We start from the raw sequence: 20054 nt of genomic DNA, 5'->3' as shown, positions 1-20054 counted from the left end.
ATAGGTGCTCCAGAATCTTTATTTAGTTTTCTCTTTACAAAAGTCAGAGTTTCTCAAGCACCTGAGGTAGATTTGGGGAATGGAAGGGCCATAGAATTGCATACTCAGTAACTGTAGGCTGAGTTGAGGACCAGGGGATGGAGTGTCTGAGTTCTTTATCTGGTCATGATAAAGAGCAAGGGGATGAAATAAGACGTGTGGCAGTCAGACAATTATAAGCAACCAATGAAGCATGAAGTTGCCCAAGACTAATTTTCAGAGAGCTGATCTTCTCTCTAAAGCTGAAATCAAAACATCAGGAACTGTTCTGTTGAATGTGAGGTGACCTGCACTTGTTTTACTCTAAGGGGAGAGATTCTCTGGTGTCATTTCTGAAACTGATGGAGACAAAGGAAATGAAAGAGATGGGAGTGTTGAAATGCAATAAGATAGAGAACAAGAAAAAGGAGAAGCTGCTAGACAAAGGGTACATAGTTCTACCCTTTACTGAGTATCACCACTAGATCTATTGGGAGAGTGTCCAGAGTCTGGACCCTAAACAAGATGAGGGAACATTGAACTGACAAGGGTCAACTATGGGTTGATTTCTGAACATGGAACAGGTAGGAATATAAGGACTGAGGTTGTGGCATTAGACAAAGCCTTTAGAAAATTGGGATCTTAATTAGGCCTAAGAATTGGGTTATAGAGTTGCTGCTTTATCACAACAGAATGCTTGAATCCAGGGAGCTAGGTAGAGCCCACAGTATCGAGAACTGGACGCCATCAAATGTTACCCCTCCTGCTGCTCATAATTAGAGGAGTATAAAATAGACTATGGCAGGGTCTAGAGTGAAACTGTGGTAGGACAAAGCTTGGTTGACCAATCTTTGTTAATCTGGGTAGTGTCCACATTGGGTGAGGAACCAGTGATAGTAATTAGAAGAGCTTTAGGGCAACTATTGAGGAGACTGGAGTCAAACAGGGCAAAATTTGAATGGTTTATTATTCATAGGGACCAGCTAGCTAGTGTCCATACTAGGTAAGGAACTGAACCACTGAAAATACTGGTTTCTTTGTTGATAGTAATTGGAAAAACTCTAGGTGACTATCAAGGAGCCTAGAGAAAAACTATTAGGACAAAACCTGAACAATCAATTTAGATTCAAAAGGACAAGGCTAGGAAAGAACTCATTTCTTAAAAACGAAAAACTCACCCACTGGGTGGTCAAATGATACAATTTCCCATGAGGTCTGATGTTATAGTTTAAAAAAAGAACAGATAATAGGGTAAGACAGACCAACAATTTGTCACACAGAAAGAGGAAGCTCAACAAAAATAGAACTGATGTAGACACTGAGAATGTTAAAAGTAGATATAGGGAGAGAGAAGAAAAATGGCAGACTTGTATAAAAATTAGTTGTATCAAAAATGTCATGAAATGTATTCACATATATATTGTGAATATATCTCAATAAAACCTTTCCTTCTTACTCATTCTCTCCTTCCTCACATAGTATCTACTATGTGCCAACCCAAGTACTAAAGGTAAAGTATAAATAAGACTAGCTCCAGGAAACAGATTTGGCTCATCTGATAGAGCCTCTGCCTACCATATAAGAGGTCCAGGGCTCAAACCCAGGGCCTCTTGACCCATGTGGTGAGCTAGCCAATGGGCAGTGCTGAAGTGAGCAAGGAGTGCTGTGTGGGTAGCCCCCGCATAGGGGAGTCCCATGTGCAACGAGTGCGCCCCGCAAGGAGAGCTGCCCCATGCAAAAAAACCGCAGCCTGCCCAGTAGTGGTGCCACACACACGGAGAGGTGACGCAGCAAGATGATGCAAGCAACAAAAAGAAACACAGATTCCCGGTGCCGCTGACAAGAATGCAAGCAGACAGAGAAGAACACACAGCAAATGGACACACAGAGCAGACAGCGGTGGCAGGGGGGGAAGGGAAGGGGAGAGAAATTTTTAAAGAAGACTAGCTCTCTGCTCCGTGGTCATTACTTGGGGCTAACACTTGAAAAGGTGAAACAGTAAACTGCTAGTAACATAAGAAACCAAGATTTGAAGAGGGATAAAGGACAGGAAGAGTGAGGGGGCTACCAAGGATTCCATCTATGAAAGATGGGAAAGTGAGCCTGCTGTGGAGAACAGTGAGCAGGGCAGGTGGACAGTGATGAGAGCCACTTCACAGAACTTAGAGACTTGGCCACCAGTCTACACTTGCAGTTAACTTGCCAGTGGTTGTCCATCGTCGTCCCCCCCGCTCCCCCCCACCAACCCCCAAGTAAAAACACTGAAATGCCTGCAGTCAGAAACCTGGCCACCAACCTTTCAGTTATCTCAAGATCAAATGTCTTTCATCATCCCACATGCATGCTACCTCAGAAAGATGCTGCTGTCCAAATGCCTTTAGACACAGGGAAGCTTAAGAGGAATTCTCAAATACTGCAAAGTGTAGAAGAAAGAGAAGAGATTACATACCTGTACTTGTGTTTTGGGTTGAACTGGGCTGGTCAGAGCATCACCAAGCTCCAACCTAGAGCAACCTCAAGCAAACACTCTTTTACATGGAATTTGAAAATGGACTGAAGGAAGTTCAAATTTCTTAAAATTACCAGCTATGTAAATACATTCTTTAATAAATATATTATTGATGGATATTCAGCTTCCAAAAGACTTCTGAAAAAATATTAACAGTGCTCTCTTCAAGACAGAACATCACAATGGATGATCTTCAAAAACTACAAGGCACCAGAGAAAAACAGGATATGTCCTAGAACACCAGTCAGAAAGAAGAGTGGGAAAAAGGATTTCAAAAGGAAGGCAGACTTCTACTCAGAGTTTTGCTATACTCTACCCATCTACATAAAATGTAAAGAACATTTTATATGTTGTATGGACTTAAAAATAGTAATACAGAAATATAAATACAATAATTTATTCTCTTGAAAGGTTCTAGCATATGGAAGAACACAGTAAAATGTTGACATTCCAATTCCCCTCCCTTCTCCACTGACCTACCTATAACTCAAAAGGTAACTACTTTAGATATTTTAGTTTTTTTCTATGCATTTACATGATGTATTTTATATATGTATTTTTCAAATATAATTATGATTATGCTATATATAAGAATTTTCCATATCACCACAGAGTTCTTCATTCTTTTGAAAAGCTTCAAGTAAAATGCATTAGCCATGAACCTGTTTTATGTGACCATTTTACCTATGGATGGAACATGAAGTTTTTTGGTATCTTGTATTATAAACATTTCTATCATGATCATCTTTAAGTAATTCAAAGATTTATGTGTCTGTGAGTCATTACATAAGCTTCAAAAAGGGATGTGTAATTACTTAAAGTCAACTTAATAACGTTTTCCTTCATTACAAAGACAGTTGTGAAATGTCCCAGTCAAATTAGGACGAAGAGAAACATTTTTCATCGAGTACTTCATTGCCTGTATGTGTGTATACATATATACAACTTTTATAGTATTGAGGAAGTTACCTTGTATTCTTATTTTTCTGGGTTTTTATATCATGAAAGGGGATTGGATTCTGTCAAATGCATTTTCTGAAACTTCATACATTCTGTTAATTTGATCTATTGAATTGATTGATTTTCTTATTTTAAGCACTCATGCATCCTGGAATAAATACCACTTGCTCAAGAAGGATAAAAAAAAAAAGCCATATTTTTCTATAAATACACAAGAATAATTTTAAAAATAGATATTTCTCTAGTATGCGTAGTGAAGACAGTTTAGGAAAGGAAAATTGAGAAGAGTATGAGGGAGAAAAAAGAGCAGGTTAAATTGCATTGCTTCCTAAAGCTAAATGGGTTTAGTACTAATAAAACACTTACCAATACATTTCTAAAATAAATCATCTTAGCTTTTGAAATTTCAAAAATATTGTTAAATTTCCCAAAGGTAAAAATTGCTACTTAAAATATGGAAGCAAAAACATTCCTCAGATACCCTATTTTCCTAATTTTCAATGGAAAAAAAATTAACTCTGCGTACTACTGAAAATGGATTCACAAATTACAGGAACCAGAGGTTATATTTCATAGAATATCCTTCTCTAGCAGCCCCCTAATTGTAGTATATTGTTACAAAATACTTTGGAATGTACGTTACACTTGTCTACTACACCTGTGCCAGCTCCTATTAAGCAAAGGTCAGTAAACTTATTATTACTGTAGTAATGGAAGAAAATATAACATTAATATAAAGATAGTGGTTTCCAGAGGTTCTGAGGAGAGAGGGAGGGAATAACAGGTGGAACTTGAGGCATTTTTAGGACATTGGAATTAAGTTTAAACCGTAATATAAACTAGAGACCTTGGTTAGTACCAACGCTTTACTATTTATCAATTATAACCAATGTATCATATTATTGAAAGATGTTAATGGGGAAGATGTGGGAGAGGAAAGGGGTGGAATATATGAGAATCCCTTATATTGATATATGTATATATATACATTATACATATATGTTACATCCTTTCTATGTAACTTTTCCATAATTTAAACCCTTTTTTAAAATAAAGTTTTATATTTAAAAAAACAATATAGGTTACTGAAGGCTAAATGGGGTTGGAGAATGGGGAGTTAATGCGTAATGAGTAAGGAATTTCTGTTTGGGATGATAATGAAGTTTTGGCAATGAATGGTGGTGATAGAGATACAACTTTGGGAATTTAATTACCACCACTGAATTCTGTATTTGAAAGTAGATAAAATGGGAAATTTTAGGCTGTATTTAAGTCATTAGAATAAAATTTTTGAAACCATAAAACTGTACAACATGAGTGAACTGTAAACCATGGGTTACAGTTAATATACTTCATCAATTATAACAAAGGTCCTACACTAATGCAAAATGTTAATAGAGAATACCATGTTTTTGAGAGATGGGTATTTGGAAACTCTGTACTTTCTGCATGATTTTTCTGTAAACCTACTACTGCTCTAATTTTTTTTTTTATTATTTTTTAAGTGGACATGCATGTGCAAGGTTGGGGATTGTGAGAGAGCCAGAGGAATCAAACATAATATGACCTTCTCCAAGCTCAAATCCTTGTTCTCTATGGGGTCTAGCACTGTGCCAGGCACAGAACAGGTACTCAAAGGTTTCTGCCATGAACAAAGTCATATTAATCTGGAAGATGATGAGTTACATATACTTGCCTCTTATTGAATAGCAAAATGTTTTAAGCAATTACGATGAAAAATAAATTTCTCTTGTTTTTACTATTAATCCACAAAATACATGCTGCCGGTCTCACATATACCAGGTCACTAAGCACCATATCAGTACTCAGAAACCTCATAAAATAAACTTTTGTGTGTTATGAACTAATTAGGGTTCCCTTGCTGCAACAAAGGCAGGAAAAAAACACTGAAAACTTGATATTTAATTGCCTTACTTTTGAAATTTTTGCTTCTTTGTGAGTTTATTTTCAATATATCCAGAGAATTAAAAAGTTTCAAAATGAAACCTGAAACACCCATTAACCAGTCTAAACATAAGCACTATAGAAATTTTTTCAACTGCCTGAAGTCAGTACTATCATCCCACTTCTTTGAATTCTGTTTGTCTGCTTAACCAGAGGCCTTTAACCACCCAACCTCATTAAAAGATAAGACTGAACAAATCTCCAATAATTGCATGCTATTCTCCAAGCAATCATATTTTAATTTACAATCTGAACAGTTAAAAAAAAAAAAAAAAAAAAGGTCTAGAGTTAAAAAACAAAAACAAAAACACACACACACAAAAGGCTGAAACTACACACAGGGAAAAATAGAACTGGTTTCCTATTTGGTGATTTGTGATGTGAAGGCATGGGTGCTGGCTGGGTTACCTGTCCAAGATTAGTTTCTGTGTCTTGATACCTGAAATTCTGTTAGACATTTATTCCTTTGTTGTTTTTTAAAAAAATTTATTTATTTCTCCGCCCCCCCCCCCCCAACCCCGCCCTGGTGGTCTGTTCTCTGTGTCTATTTGCTGCGTCGTCTTCTTTGTCTGCTTCTGTTGTTGTAAGCAGCACGGGAATCTGTTTTTGTTGCATCTGTTTTTGTTGGTTTGTCAGCTCGCCGTGTGTGTGGCACCATTCTTAGGCAGGCTGCACTTTCTTTCGCGCTGGGTGGTTCTTCTTATGGGGAGCACTCCTTGCACGTGGGGCTCCCTCTGCAGGGATACCCCTGTGATGCGTGGCACTCCTTGTGCGCATCAGCACTGCGCATGGGCCAGCTCTACACGGGTCAAGGAGGCCCGGGGTTTGAACCACGGACCTCCCATGTGGTAGATGGACGTCCTAACCACTGGGCTAAGTCCTCTTCCCTAGACATTTATTCCTTTGAAGTAAGCTTTTTCCTCTTCTTATAGGTTCTATTTAAAAAAAAAAAAAAAGCAAAAACTCCTTGAAGAGATAATGAATTTGATCACTAATACCTCATTGTAAATAAGCTTGTTCATTCATTCCCATTTTACATGTTATGAATGAGACTTTGGGAGTTCCAAGAAGAGTAAACCACTGACCCTGTCTTCAAGAAGTTTGCATTCTGGGTGAAGAAATACAAATAATTGAACTAAAGTCACAATATTCCTCAATGAGTAGTGTGAACTCAGAAAGGAGTAAATTCTACAGTCATGAGGACGGACTAGTGGCTAGTGCCACTTCCTTACAGAGTAGCTGTTTCTACCACAAAACAGACATCTTCCACCTCTTTTGGCTCTTCCAGTACAGAGCCTCCAAATGGACACAATTCATTCCTTTAGCTGAATCACAGCTCTCCACAATTTTGCCAGAACTCTCTAATCCTACCTAAATGACCCAGGCTGATCAAAGTTTACTCCTGGTTCCTTCTGGCCTCCACCCACCTAGAATATTTTTCACCTCTATGTAGCCTACTTCCAAAATTCAGCTCTAATTCCAGGGGCAACATAAAGTGCTTAAACATTATGTCAGCTTGAGGTGTTCTCCCCACCTATTTTATAGAAATCATTGCCTGAATATTTTATTCTGCAATCACTCACGTGCTAACTAATTACCTCTATTATTGCCACAAACTTCTCTTTTCCCAATTATGAGATTGATAGAGAGGACAAATGTTTTATTATTGCGCAAACCACTAGATAGAGAACAGAGATGAAAGTGGACATCCAATTTTTGCAGTTTTCAAAGGTTGGTGATTAGAGGACAGGAGTCTTTGTGTAATATCATGTGGCATACATTTCATAAAGATTCATGTACTTATCTGCCCCTTATAGTTCAAAGGAAGTTATTCCATTCCACTCTCAAAATCTAGGGATCTGGCATGGTATAAATTTATCTGATTTATCCCAGCTAATTAAGCACAATGGGATTATTAAACCCTTCCATTTTAAATAAGATAATATTTATACCAACATTTTACAATAAAGCATTTTCTCATATATATTTCTTATACATATTTCACTCAACTCAAATCAGTGATTATTATTCTTTTGTGAGTTAACTGATGCCACAAGATTTGGTGCTTTGCTCAAGGTTATATATAGCTACATGGAGGGAGAGTCAGAAGTAAGTCACGTTTATCAGATTTCAGGCCAATCCTTGCATCAACAGGATTAGGAATAAATATTATTTATAAAATAGGGCCCCAAAATTATACCTTACAATGGAACTAGGAATCTTACTCCTTGTCACTGATACCCTAATATTTCATGATAGACTCTTAATCCTGTTTTTCAGAAAGAAAATTTTTATATTTTCTACAATGGTTCTCATCTAAGATTTGGTTCTCTATTCCCAGGGTAAAGAAATCACACAAAGGTAAAAGTATATAAAGCATAGCCATGTTACTTTAATAAACTTTAAGTTCAATTTATTCCCAAACTCATGTGAGCACTGCTGATTTCCTTTCTCTGCCTTACTGAACTACACTCAGAACTCTAAAAAAACATTCAAGAAGAGACAGGAAAGGTGGCAGAGTAGAGCTCTGAGTCAGCTCATACTGCAGTAAAGTTAGTAATCAGCCAGGATCTAAATCACCTGTTTGGGGGGCTCAGAAGACCAGAATAACACCATGCACCATCCTAGAATGAAAGAAAGGAAGACGGTGGCCATCTGGGGTGAAGATTTGTGAGTACAGCCCTCCACACTGCGGAGGCCGGTTCCTATCCCCCACTTGAGGGGCAGGAAGCCTAGGGAGCCACGACCTGGCTGAGTTGGAAGCTCCACTACCTAAGAACAGGGCAGGAGAAGGAGGAGGAGGGGCCGGGCTACTGATTAACAATTCAGCTGGCTAGAGCCCAGTCACAATTACAGCTAAGGTTTGAACTCCTCCAAGTCAGAAAGAAGTCAGTGGCCTGCTTTTTTTTTTTTTTTTTTAAGAACCATTGGCTTGCTTTTAATCAGGTTTTCTTTTTTTAACCTTTCAAAATTGTTAAAGGTTTTAACCAGAAGGAATCAAGCAGAAAGCAGAAGTGTAGGGGACATAGTCTTCCAACACTTCTCAAATAAATACAAACTTCAAAAAGATTCCTTTTGTGATGTAAAAAGGCTATTCGCTATTTACAAGTCTATTTCTGAGTTGCAAAGATTATTTCCCCTTCCCTGTGTTTTTAGAATTTCCTATATTCCCCCATTCGATTTGGCTGCCACAACCAGACAGACAGAAAGCACAAGGACTTTCTTTTTCTTGCATCTGTAGTGAAAACAGTCGCCTTCATTTTTAACTCTGCCCCTGCCAGGAGTGCAAGTAAAGCAGACTGAAAATCACAGTGACTTTCTGGACAGTAGGGATAGACTTCTTTCTACCTAGATTAGCTTACCACCCAGGCCTGGCCTCCAACCAACACCATACCCACCTACCCACCCCTGGGAGGGTGGGTGGAGTTGCATCAGCCTCTCCAGGCAACTAGTCAGCTCCTGCCCACATACATGGCTTAGATTATTGCCCACACCTGCAGCTCTGTCCCTGCTCCTGGCAGAGGAGAAAGGCAGGCAAAGCTTCAGTTTCTGGAGCAAACATGAGTAGTTTCAGCCTGCATGGCTCAGACTACCGTCCCTGTCAGAGTAGAAAGAGCAAGAAACAGATAAAAGCTGAAAAATCTGATTGGTTAAACACAAGCTATTATAAAGTTCCAAAATAAGTTGAACTAAGTGTCAAAGAGGAACTTTAGCACAAAGCCAATCAACAAGAAACCCCTAGGCTACAGCAAGAATCTGAACCAAGAATAAATACATCAAGAAAATCTGATGCCAAAACACCAGCAAAAATTTACAAGCCATATTAAGAAACAGAACAATATGGCCCAAAGAAACAAATTAAAATTCTAGATGACATACAGGATTTGAGGCAACTAATCACAGATGTTAAAACAAACTTGCTTAATAAATTCAATGAGATGGCTAAAGGGATTAAGGATGTTAATGTGACACTAGATGTATACAAAGAATTTAAAAGCATGCAAAGAAAATTAAGAGATCTTATAGGAATGAAAAGGCACAATAAACAAAATTAAAAATCCATTGAACTGGACTTCCGTGCAGGTGAAGCCCAGCGCTGGCTAAAGGGAATGCCAGGGGTCTGTCAGCTGTGGAACTAGTTGGAGATGATTTCACAGTACACAATGGATGCAAGATGATCCTATTAAGATAATAATTCATCACTGATTCCTACAATGGAAGAAAGGAGCATTGTGAAATGGCTGAAGAGAGAATAGGTGAGTTCTGGAGATGCATTATATGAAATTGAGACTGACAAAACTATGGTTTCAATGATGACATGCCAAAATAGTAGTGGAAGAAGGATCTGAAAACATACAGCTATATTCACTAATTAGTTTGATGGTTGGAGGAGGAGATTTGGAGCATGTTGAAATTCCCAAAGATGTAGGTCCTCCCTCACCAGCTTCAGAACCATCAGTGCCTCTCCCATCACCAGAACCACAGGAACACAGACTAGAAAAACTACAGTTCCATTTAAGTCCAGCTGCTCATAATATCTTGGATAAACATGCACTTGATGCCAGCTAGGGCACAGCCACTGGTCCTCGAGGAATATTCTATAAAGACGCTCTGGAACTGGTAACAGATGGGCAAGGTCTCTGAATCCAGTCCACCCCAAGCTCTTCCAGTCATTCCAGCAGCACCTTTGCCCCCACAGGTCACAGCTGGGCCATTTTATACCTGGCCTCTGATCCCACTGATATTAACTCCTGGACAAACTAATGCATTGGCATATTCACTGAAATCCCTGCTAGTAATATTGGAAGATTTATTGCCAAAGGGTTAATCTCAAAGTACTGTACTCATGCATATGCCATGGCTGTGACCTTGGAGCTGTTTTAAAAGTAAGACAAGATCTGGTCAAAGATGACATTAAAGTATCAGTAAACAATTTTATCTTCAAAGCAGCAGCTGTTACCCTTAAACAAATACCAGGTATTAATGTAAGCTGGGATGGAGAGGGCCCAAAGCAACTGCCCTTTATTGACATTTCAGTGACTGTGGCAACAGATAAAGGTTTAATTACACCACTCATAAGATGCTGCTGCCAAGGGTATTCAAGAAATTGCTGACTCTGTAAAAGGCCTATCAAAGAAAGCAAGAGACAGAAAATTGTTACCTGAAGAATATTAAGGAGGATCTTTTAGTATTTCCAACTTGGGGTATTTGGCATCAATGAATTTAACTGAAGTGATCAACCCACCCCAGGCCTTCGTTTTGGCTGTTGGGAGATTCCAACCTGTGCTGAAGCTCCCTCAGGATGAAGAGGGAATGCCAAACTGCAGCAGCACCAACTCATCACCATCACAATGTCCAGTGACAGCAGAGTGGTAGATGATGAACTGACTACCAGGATTCTTGAAAGTTTTAAAGCAAGCCTAGAGAATCCCATCCAATTTGCCTAGTCCTCTAAGATAAGAAGTTGGTCTTCGGTTCAGTTAATTGTTTTAAGTGTGTGAAGGTTAGGTTAATGTGTCAACTCAGCCAGGTAATTGTGCCCAGTTGTTTGGTCAAGCAAGCACTGGGCATTTATGGGCTTCAGTCACCACTGAGTTTACTGCATAAATAGCTGATTACATCTACATCAATCCAGGGAGACTGCTGTCAGCAAAAAGTGACGCTTTATCAAATCAGTTGAATGCCTGAAAAGGGGAAGTGATTTCAGCATTCAGAGAGAATTTCCCAGCTCATCTTTGGACAGCCAACATCTCCCAGAAACTCATCAAGGACCTTCACTGGACTTTCATTGGACCCCCTGGTTTGCAGCCTGCCTGTAGAACCTGAATTTGTGCATCCCCATAGTCACGTGAGAGACTCTTATAAAATCACATAGTACTGACAGATACCTCCTGTTGATTTTGTTTCCCTAGAGAACCCTAATACACAGTGTTACCAAGAAACATATACTATAGGAAAATAATTAGGATATTTAAGTATGAATACTTATTTAAGGTAAGAGTTTGGTCCAAGTTGTCTTTGTTTTCAATTTGGGTTTAGTGTTATAGAAATAAATGATATACAATGTAACGAATAAAGAGAACATTTGGTTAGACCAATTTTTAACCTCTAGTGCTATACAAAAGGGTAACTTTAAATCAAATCTTTTTCGTTCACTTGAGAGTTTTAGACTATTTGAGAATGTAAATTGTAAAATCAAAATATTGTTAGAATTCTAAGTTGTGGTGAAGTTAGAGGTGGTCTTCAAAGAGATGTCCACTAATCTAGCAGCAGAATCTCACTTTTACAAGAACTGCTCTAGATATACTTGAAAAACTTAATATGTAAATAACTTTATTCTGGAAATAATAAGGATTACTTCATATTAGGAGTTATGGCAACTTCATGGAATTTTTATGTATATAAAGCCATATAATCTAGAGCGGTTTCTGTTAGTCATATTTTTCACTTCTATAACACTGTGAACTTCCAAAGAGAAAAAAAAAACAAAAATGAAGAGACCAAAAAAGTTGTTATGTATGGAAACCTATAGTTAAAATATCTGAACTTTCAGATAGAAATTCTTCACCTTCATGCTGAGTTGGACTATACTTTAATGTGTTGCATTATAAACATTTTAACTTAGTATTGATTTAAATACAAAAAGGTGTTTCTTAGTGAATTTTAATCAAGTTTGTATTGTGCAATAAAAATGAGAAAAATTTTTTCTAAAAAAAAATACACCGGAGGGGCAAGTGGCTGTGGCTCAATCAGTTGGGCGCCCGTCTACCACATGGGAGGCCTTTGGTTTGCATCCTGGGGCCTCCTTGTGAAGGCAGCCTCGCCCGCATGCCATGGAGAGCCACAGGCCTGCAAGCACTGCAGAGAGCCAACTCAGCAAGGTGATGCAACAAAAAAAGAGACAAGTAAAAACACAGAAGAGCACTCAGAAAATGGACAACATTCAAGCTGCAAGGTGGGGGGGGGCGGGGAATAAATAAAGATAAATACAGATACACAGAAGAATGCACAGCGAATGGACAGAGAGAGCAGACAGCAAGCGAGCCGAAAAGCGGGGGGGGTGTAAAAAAATACACTGGAGAGAAGTGACTCAGTCTTTGCAACTCTCCCCCTTCCTTCCCCATTACTGCTCCCCCTACATTGCTATTTCTGTCCCTCCCCCTTTTATTTTCCAGCACTCCAGGCTTCTCTCTGCTGCATCTCTTCTCTGAGCCTATAGAAAAGGGGGAAGGAGAGAAAGGGGAAATGGATGAATTGGGGTTCTCAGAAGCACAAGCTGCAGCACCATTTCCAGAAAGTTCAGGAATCCTGGAAAGCAAAAGGAATAAGATGCCAGGAAGAAGACAGAGAGTAGGCAGAATGGAGGAATCTCACTTCAATTCTAACCCATACTTCTGGCCTTCTATCCCACCTTGTCACGGAGAGAAGAGTGTTGCTCAACAACATGAAGGACTAGCTACTGCCAGAGAAGTGGCTGTGGGTTCGCTCCACCTCACTACCCCAACCTTGCTGATAGTGCCTGCCTCACTGTCCTTGCCCTCAGGCATCAGCATAGACACAGAGTCCAAGCAAGATCAGCTGAAACCACACAGCCCAGCATCCATTACTCAAAATATCAGTGTTGCCTGAGCCGTCTATAGGGCTGATGACTGCTGGTCCAGGTTTGGTATTCACATCCTTCTCAGGCTCTCTTGTGACTACAGTCTTATCAGCTAATACCATCCCCATTTTGGCCCCATGATTATCTCAGCTCCTTCCCCTGGCTTACAAACCCTGCAGGCAGTACCTGACCTCTCCAAGAAGGTAGCTGACAGAGGAAGGAGGTGGAGGTGATAGTGGAGGTGGCACTGTGGCTCCTAAGTTCTCCCAGGGTGGGAAGAAGCAGTAGATGCTGGAATCAGGGCTGCCTGAGATGAATGACCCTTATGTCCTTTTCCCTGAGGATGTGAGAAAACCTTTATACAACTCTCCAAACTGCTGTCCCAGACAGCAATACAATAAAGATTAACCCCACTAATTCCATAAATGTCATCAGGCATACAGACACAACTTCAGCTGAGGTGCACCCTACACATACAGTGAAGCATACCAAGATGTACATCTGTACTGTCTGTAGTCAGGCTCATACACTGGAAATATACCATATGAAACATATGTACAAACACAACCCTCCTGACCTCCAGTAGCAAGTTCAGGCAGCAGCAGTGGCCAAGGCCCAGGTCCAAGCTCAGGCTCAGGGTCATCTGAAGCTTAAGTCCAAGCCCAAGCCTAAGGCAGATCTGGACCTCCCAAGCATTACAGCAGCTGCAGCTACAGCTACACTTCCAATCCCCTGAAGCAGCATCCCCAGCGTAGGGGTGGCAGGGAGAACAACCCCAATCTTCCACCCCAGTGTTCCTTTGACCTGATCCTCTACAAGACGGAACATTATATAGATAAGGACATCTGCCTCACTGTCAGCACCAGCACCATCCAGGTGGAGCATCTAACCTGTGCTGCCACCTACTGGGAAGAGAAGAAAGACGTTCTGGTCCCTTTTCTCCATTTCTTCCTGGTGGGAAAAGTTCTCTTCTTCTTTGACAGGCCTTAGCTCTATCTCCTGGTGCCTCAGGCATGGCCTTCCTTCACAGGATACCATCCTTATTCCCAACTCTACTTCAAAAGGAACAACAGTTCTCCTGATTGGCAGAGGAATACTAAGCAGGTAGTGCAATCCAGCAGCCTCCAGCAGCCTCCCCTCCCAAAAACAACTTTTTCAAATTGGGTGTTGGTGCTCAAGGGAGGGTTTTGCTACGACCTCATAGAAACTTGTTCAATGTGGGTATTTATCCTCTCCTTGCCTCCTCCATCCTCAAAGTTTGGGTTGATAGAAGGCTAAGAGGATGGCCCTCGCAGACATCACAGAAGAGAGCCCTACATGCAACCAGCCTACTGTTCTCTTGCCTGCAAAAGAACAGATTCTCAAATGCTCCAACCCCAGAAACATTTTTCTTCCTCTGAATGGTCTCACTTCACTTCCTAACTAATAGTGATGGAAGGAAATTTGAGTGGGGATTAGACTTCCCTTTACTTATAAGGGGCAAGATGTGGTCAGAGTAGGCCAGAGATTCCTGAGATGGTCAAGAACAGATTAAAAGCTAAATTAGTTCAGAATCAGTGTGGTTTTCTTTGGAGTCTTTCTCCTCCTTCTCTATCAACCAAGGTGTTGTACTCTTATTCTCGCCACCCTGAGCCCCAAGGAGCTGTGAGGGTTCTGTATTCTCTATGAAATCCCAAAACAAAGGGTGGTGCAGAGAAGGGAGAGTTCAGGGCAAACAAAAGGACTGGACTTAGCTCCTTAAGTGCCATGGTCAGTTGCCAGACTGAGATATGTATCATGGCCATCTCTGTTGTAACCATTTCTGTATTTATAAATGCATTATCATTAAAGAAGAAGTAAAAAGGAAAAAATATATATACTGGAGGCATACAACAGCAGATTTGAAGATACAGAAGAATTGGATCAGTGAGCTAGAAGTCAGGGGCTCCTAAATCAAACACTCAAAGAAAAGAAGGAGAAAAGAATGGAAAAATTGAACAAGGTCCCAGGAGACTGAATGAAAACACAAGGGTGCTCAAACATACAACATCATGGGTGTCCCAGAAGGCAAAGAGAAGGGAAAAGGGAGAGAAGGAATATTTGAGGAAACAAAGATATAAAATTTCCCAACTCATTTGGACACAGCCATGTCCCAGAAGAGCAACATATTACAATCTGAATAAATCAAATAGACCTACACCAAGTACATACTAGTCAGAATGACAAATACCAAAGAAAAAGAGAATTCTGAAAGCAGCAAGAGAAAAGCAACACATCACTACAAGGGCAGCCCAATAAGATTAACTGATTTCTCATCAGAAACCATGGAAGCAAAAAGACAGTGGTGTAAAATATTTAAGATACTGAAAGGGAAAAAGTACTAGCCAAGAATTCTATACCCAGCAAAACTGTCCTTCAAAATTGAACATACATTTATAGTATTCACAGATAAACAGAAACTGAGAGTTCATCATCAAGAGTAGATCAGTTTCAGAGTCCAGTACCTGATTCCAGTCTTACAAGAAATACTAAAGGGAGTGCTGCAGCCTGAAAGGAAAAAGACAGCAGGGAGAGGTTTGGAGGAGGATCTAGAGATTAAGATTATCAGATTATCAGGAAAAGAAACTAAAAGTGTAAAAAGAGTGATGAAAATAAGATATGACACATAAAAGCCAAAGGACAAAATGGGTGAAGTATTGCCTTTACAGTAATAATGTTGAATGTTAATGGACTAAACTCCCCAATCAAAAGACACAAACTGGCAAAATGGATAAAAAAATATGAGCCATCCACATGCTGTTTATAAGAGACTCATCTTTGGCCCAAGGATACAAATAAGTTGAAAGTGAAAGGCTGGAAAAAGATATTTCATGCACACAGTTAAAAAAAAAAAAAAAAAAAAAAGCTGCAGTAGCTATACTAACATCAAACAAAACCAACTTTGAAAGCAAAGCTGTTATAGGAGACAAAGAAGGACATTACTTATTATTAAAAAGGGCAATCCACCAAGAAGTAGTAACAATCATAAATATCTATACACCTAATCAGGGTGCCCCAAAACACATGAGGCAAACAGAGGCAAACGTGAAGGGAGAAATAGACACCAGTACAACAATAGTTGGAGACATCAATACACCAGTCACATCAATAGAAAGAATATCTAGGCAGAAGATCAATAAGGAAACCAAATCACTGATACAGGGAAGGAAACACACCAGAGCATTATGGGCACCTGAGAGTAATTCCTGAATTCATTCTGAACATGGTTAAATTACTCTAGTCTTCATTGCTTTGATGTTGGTAAACTCTGATAACATAGTTCGAAACAATAAAAAGTATCCAACTTTGGATAAGATTAATAAAGCTAAGTTACGTCTAGAAAAAATTTTAGAACGAAAAGACCTAATCAAGTATAATGAATATGGAAGATGGAATGCCAGACAGAATGACAAATATGGCAAAATGTTAAAACTGATGGATCTGGGTGGTATCTGGAGGTTGGGCATGTTCGAATTCTCTGTATGGGGTTTGTATTATTTTGTAACTGTCTTTTAAATTTGAAATAAAAAGGTAAACAACAACAAATAAAAAACAAAAGGAGTAGGAGGAAAACAGGTTGAGAGTGAAGCATGTGCAGTTATTACACTTATCTCAAAAGGGATAACTTTATGTCAACTGTCCTAAATACAATGACCTTGGAGTATCTAACCTGAAACATAGATCAGTTTCAGAGTCTGGTACCTGATTCTGAACTAATTTAGCTCTAAAACCTTTGTCAAGACCTCTACAGCCTGCTTCTCTCATCTATAAATCTCATTAAGATTTTAAGTGATAGCTAAATAGGCCAGGTATGTCTTTGATAACAATTTTTCCCAGCTGAGGATATTAAACAAGTGCTCTCAACCCTCACTGTACAACAAAATTATCTGGGCAACATTTAAAACTGTCTGTACTTGTGTCTCACCCCCAGATTCTGATTTGTTGGGCCTGGGCATTGTATCTTTTTACTCCTCAGGTTATACTACTAGGCATCCAGAATTGATAACCACTGACAAAAAGATAAAGGTTGAATGAACATCTGGGTCTCTCCAATATATAAGACTGGTGTTGGGAGTTAGCATCTTGGCACTCTTTGAGGGATTCCAAATATCTTCACTTGCCGTTAAATAAAATATTCAGGAAAATAAGAGCCAATGCTGCTATCATTACTGGTGTCCAAGTTCAACAGTGGTACAAAAGACAGCCTGGTTCCCTCTGTTGCCTGAGTGGTTAAACTACCTTAGCAAGGACAAAAATTGGAAATACCTGATCTGTATTCAGTTCCCCCATTTTTCCTGGTTTGGGGTAATGATAGGGGCATCCACTGAAATAAGAGTTAAGGTATGTGCTTTGGATTGACAGTACAAGGCATGGGACTATATAACACAGTGAATGAGGTGGTAGAAAATAGACAGTGATTAATAGTACAATTATGAGTGTTCTCTCATGAACTGTAACAAATGCATAATACTAATACAGTGTTAATAATAGAGAGAATAAGAAAAAATATACCAAATGTAAGCTATGGACCACGGTTAGTGGTAAATCTGGTGATATTCTTTCATAATCTGTTACAAATGTTCTACAAGAATGCAGAATGTTGGTGGAGGGGCAAAGTATGGGAATTCTGCACATGATGCATGACTGCTTTGTAAGCTCACAACTTTTTAAAAATACGTATTTTTTAAAAAGTTAAGGCATGTGCTCATGGTAGAAGGGTAGGAGAAAGGTAAGTAGTGGGAAAAGGTGAGAAGAAATGGGGTATAACATTGGGCATAAAAGTGCCAGAGAATTTCTGAAAGATAATGTAATATCCAGAAACTAATCACTCATTCACTGTAAGAACATGATTAAATTTTGGAAGTACATTTATCTCTGATGTCAGTTATATAGAGGATTTCCTTCTACCCTTGCCATAAAGGGCCTTGGAGCATTATATATTTAGTGTGAGGAATCAGAAGGCCTTGATAATAGCTCCAGCTCTGCCAACAATTAACTGTATAAAGCAGATGATGCCAGACCTTTCATTAGTCTAAAAGCCAAAGCATATTCTGTCAGCTTTTCTAAATACACATAGTAAAGAGACTGCCACCAGGAGTACTCTGATGGGTATAAGCAAGTGTCATAGTCACACCAGAAGAAATTCTCAAGTGGTCAAACCTTGGTTGATCAACTTTTTTAAAAAGGTAATTAATATTTGATTTTAGGATGTATTTTGATGTTTACCTTTGACTGGTTCATATCTGATGCTAAAAGAACTTAAAAAAATAACTATTGGGTTACTACATTAGGTCTCCTGCAATGCTTCACATTCTTATTTACAAAATAAGAACCTAGGTCTGGATTTGATGTTGGAAATACAATCCAATTGCCTTCTCCTACTGATAAAGAAACAGAACCAGAGTTCAAATGACTTGATCAATGGAAGTAGATTTGGCTCAACGTATAGAGCGTCTGCCCACCACATGGGAGGTCCAGGGTTCAAACCCAGGGCCTCCTGACCCTGTGATGAGCTGGCCCATGTGTAGTGTTGATGCGTGCAAGGAATGCCGTGCCACGCAGGGGTATCCCCTGCATAGGGGAGCCCCACATGCAAGGAGTGTGCCCCGAAAGGAGAGCTGCCCCGCGCAAAAAAAGCGCAGCCTGTCCAGGAGTGGCGCTGCACACACTGAGAGCTGATGCAGCAAGATGATGCAACAAAAAGAGACACAGATTCCCTGTGCCACTGACAAGAATACAAGTGGACACAGAAGAATACAAAGCGAATGGACACAGAAAGCAGACAATGGGGAGCCGGGGGTAAGGGGAGAGAAAAAAAAAATGATTTGATCAAGTTCACACAACTGGTTAATGGCAGTGCAAATCACTAAAAATGGACAGTCCCATCTACTTTATCTGAATGTCCTTATTCTCTAGACATTAAAAGTCAAGTTATATCACACTAATGAAAGAAGTTGTTGATGTGGTAGGAGTGGGGGACATGACAATTGGGTATTTGGGAACCTCTTACATTTTTTAACATTTTGTGTGATCTATGTACCTTTTAAAAAAAAGATAATAATAAAAAGGGGGGGGGGGATCAACTTTGAAAAAAAGTCAAGTTATTCAGCAAAACAGGCCATCAGGAGAAAAGCCCAAACAAAGCCAGGAAACAAACTTTTATGTTGCTTGTTTGGCTGTGCATGCAAGCTATCTCAAGATTAAAAGAGGACAAAAGATTGGTAAACAGTGTAATACTATCTCCCAGACAAATATAAAGGTCTGCCCCCAGAAATTATGCCAGGAAATTATGCTATTTGTAACAGAGCTGACAACTATACATGGGGCATTTAAGGAGGGACCAAGCATTTAGTTCTTGGGAATTCTTTTGTGCCTGTTAATCTTAGGAATAATGAATGTTTTCACTAATCTGCCTTCCTCAGTCTTTCTAACAGGTACAAAGAAACAAACCTAATTAGCTACAGAGGTATTCCAGGTAAGTGGTGAGCAATGGGAATGAGGTCATGATCTGCCAAGGACAACCAATGCTGAAGGTTATTAGCCAAGTAGCCACCCTAATAGCCTTGGTTAAAAATAATCATCCCATAAATTTATATAATTTTAGGTGCTAGAACACATTTAATGAAAAAAAAAAAAACAATTGTGACTAAGGAAACTTAACTTTAAGTCTGAAATTTATTAGGTTAACCAACCATTACTAATCTGCTTGTGTTTCCTTAACTATAAAATAGGATTGCAACCTTAACTTTTCTCAGCTGCTCAGATAAAATACTGTGAAGATACAGAATGAATAGTGTACAGTGCAAAGCAGAATGTGCTTTGCAAAAGGAAGAGAGGGCATTAAATATCAGGAAATTTCTTAATTCCAAAAAGTCTAGATTTTTTACTCTAGAATGTCAGTGAATTTCAGCAAACCTATCTTCACAGTATTAAGAATTATGTAAAAATGGAATTTTAATGGACAAATTTCAAGAAAACACTAGG

The 20054-nt window shown here is 39.3% G+C and overlaps 2 pseudogenes; both read left to right on the top strand.

Annotated features, from left to right (window-relative positions):
- Positions 1-8066: 8066 nt before the first annotated feature.
- On the top strand, positions 8067-10899 carry LOC101439670 (pyruvate dehydrogenase protein X component, mitochondrial pseudogene; annotated as a pseudogene).
- A 1912-nt stretch (positions 10900-12811) lies between these two features.
- LOC101445421 (zinc finger protein 384 pseudogene) lies at positions 12812-14042 on the top strand (annotated as a pseudogene).
- The last annotated feature ends 6012 nt before the right edge of the window (positions 14043-20054 follow it).

Source organism: Dasypus novemcinctus, chromosome 4, assembly GCF_030445035.2.
Source record: "Dasypus novemcinctus isolate mDasNov1 chromosome 4, mDasNov1.1.hap2, whole genome shotgun sequence".
In the NCBI taxonomy this organism is placed as follows: Eukaryota; Metazoa; Chordata; class Mammalia; order Cingulata; family Dasypodidae; genus Dasypus; species Dasypus novemcinctus.
Note: the sequence above shows the minus strand (reverse complement) of the source record. Positions and strands in the feature narration are given on the sequence as shown.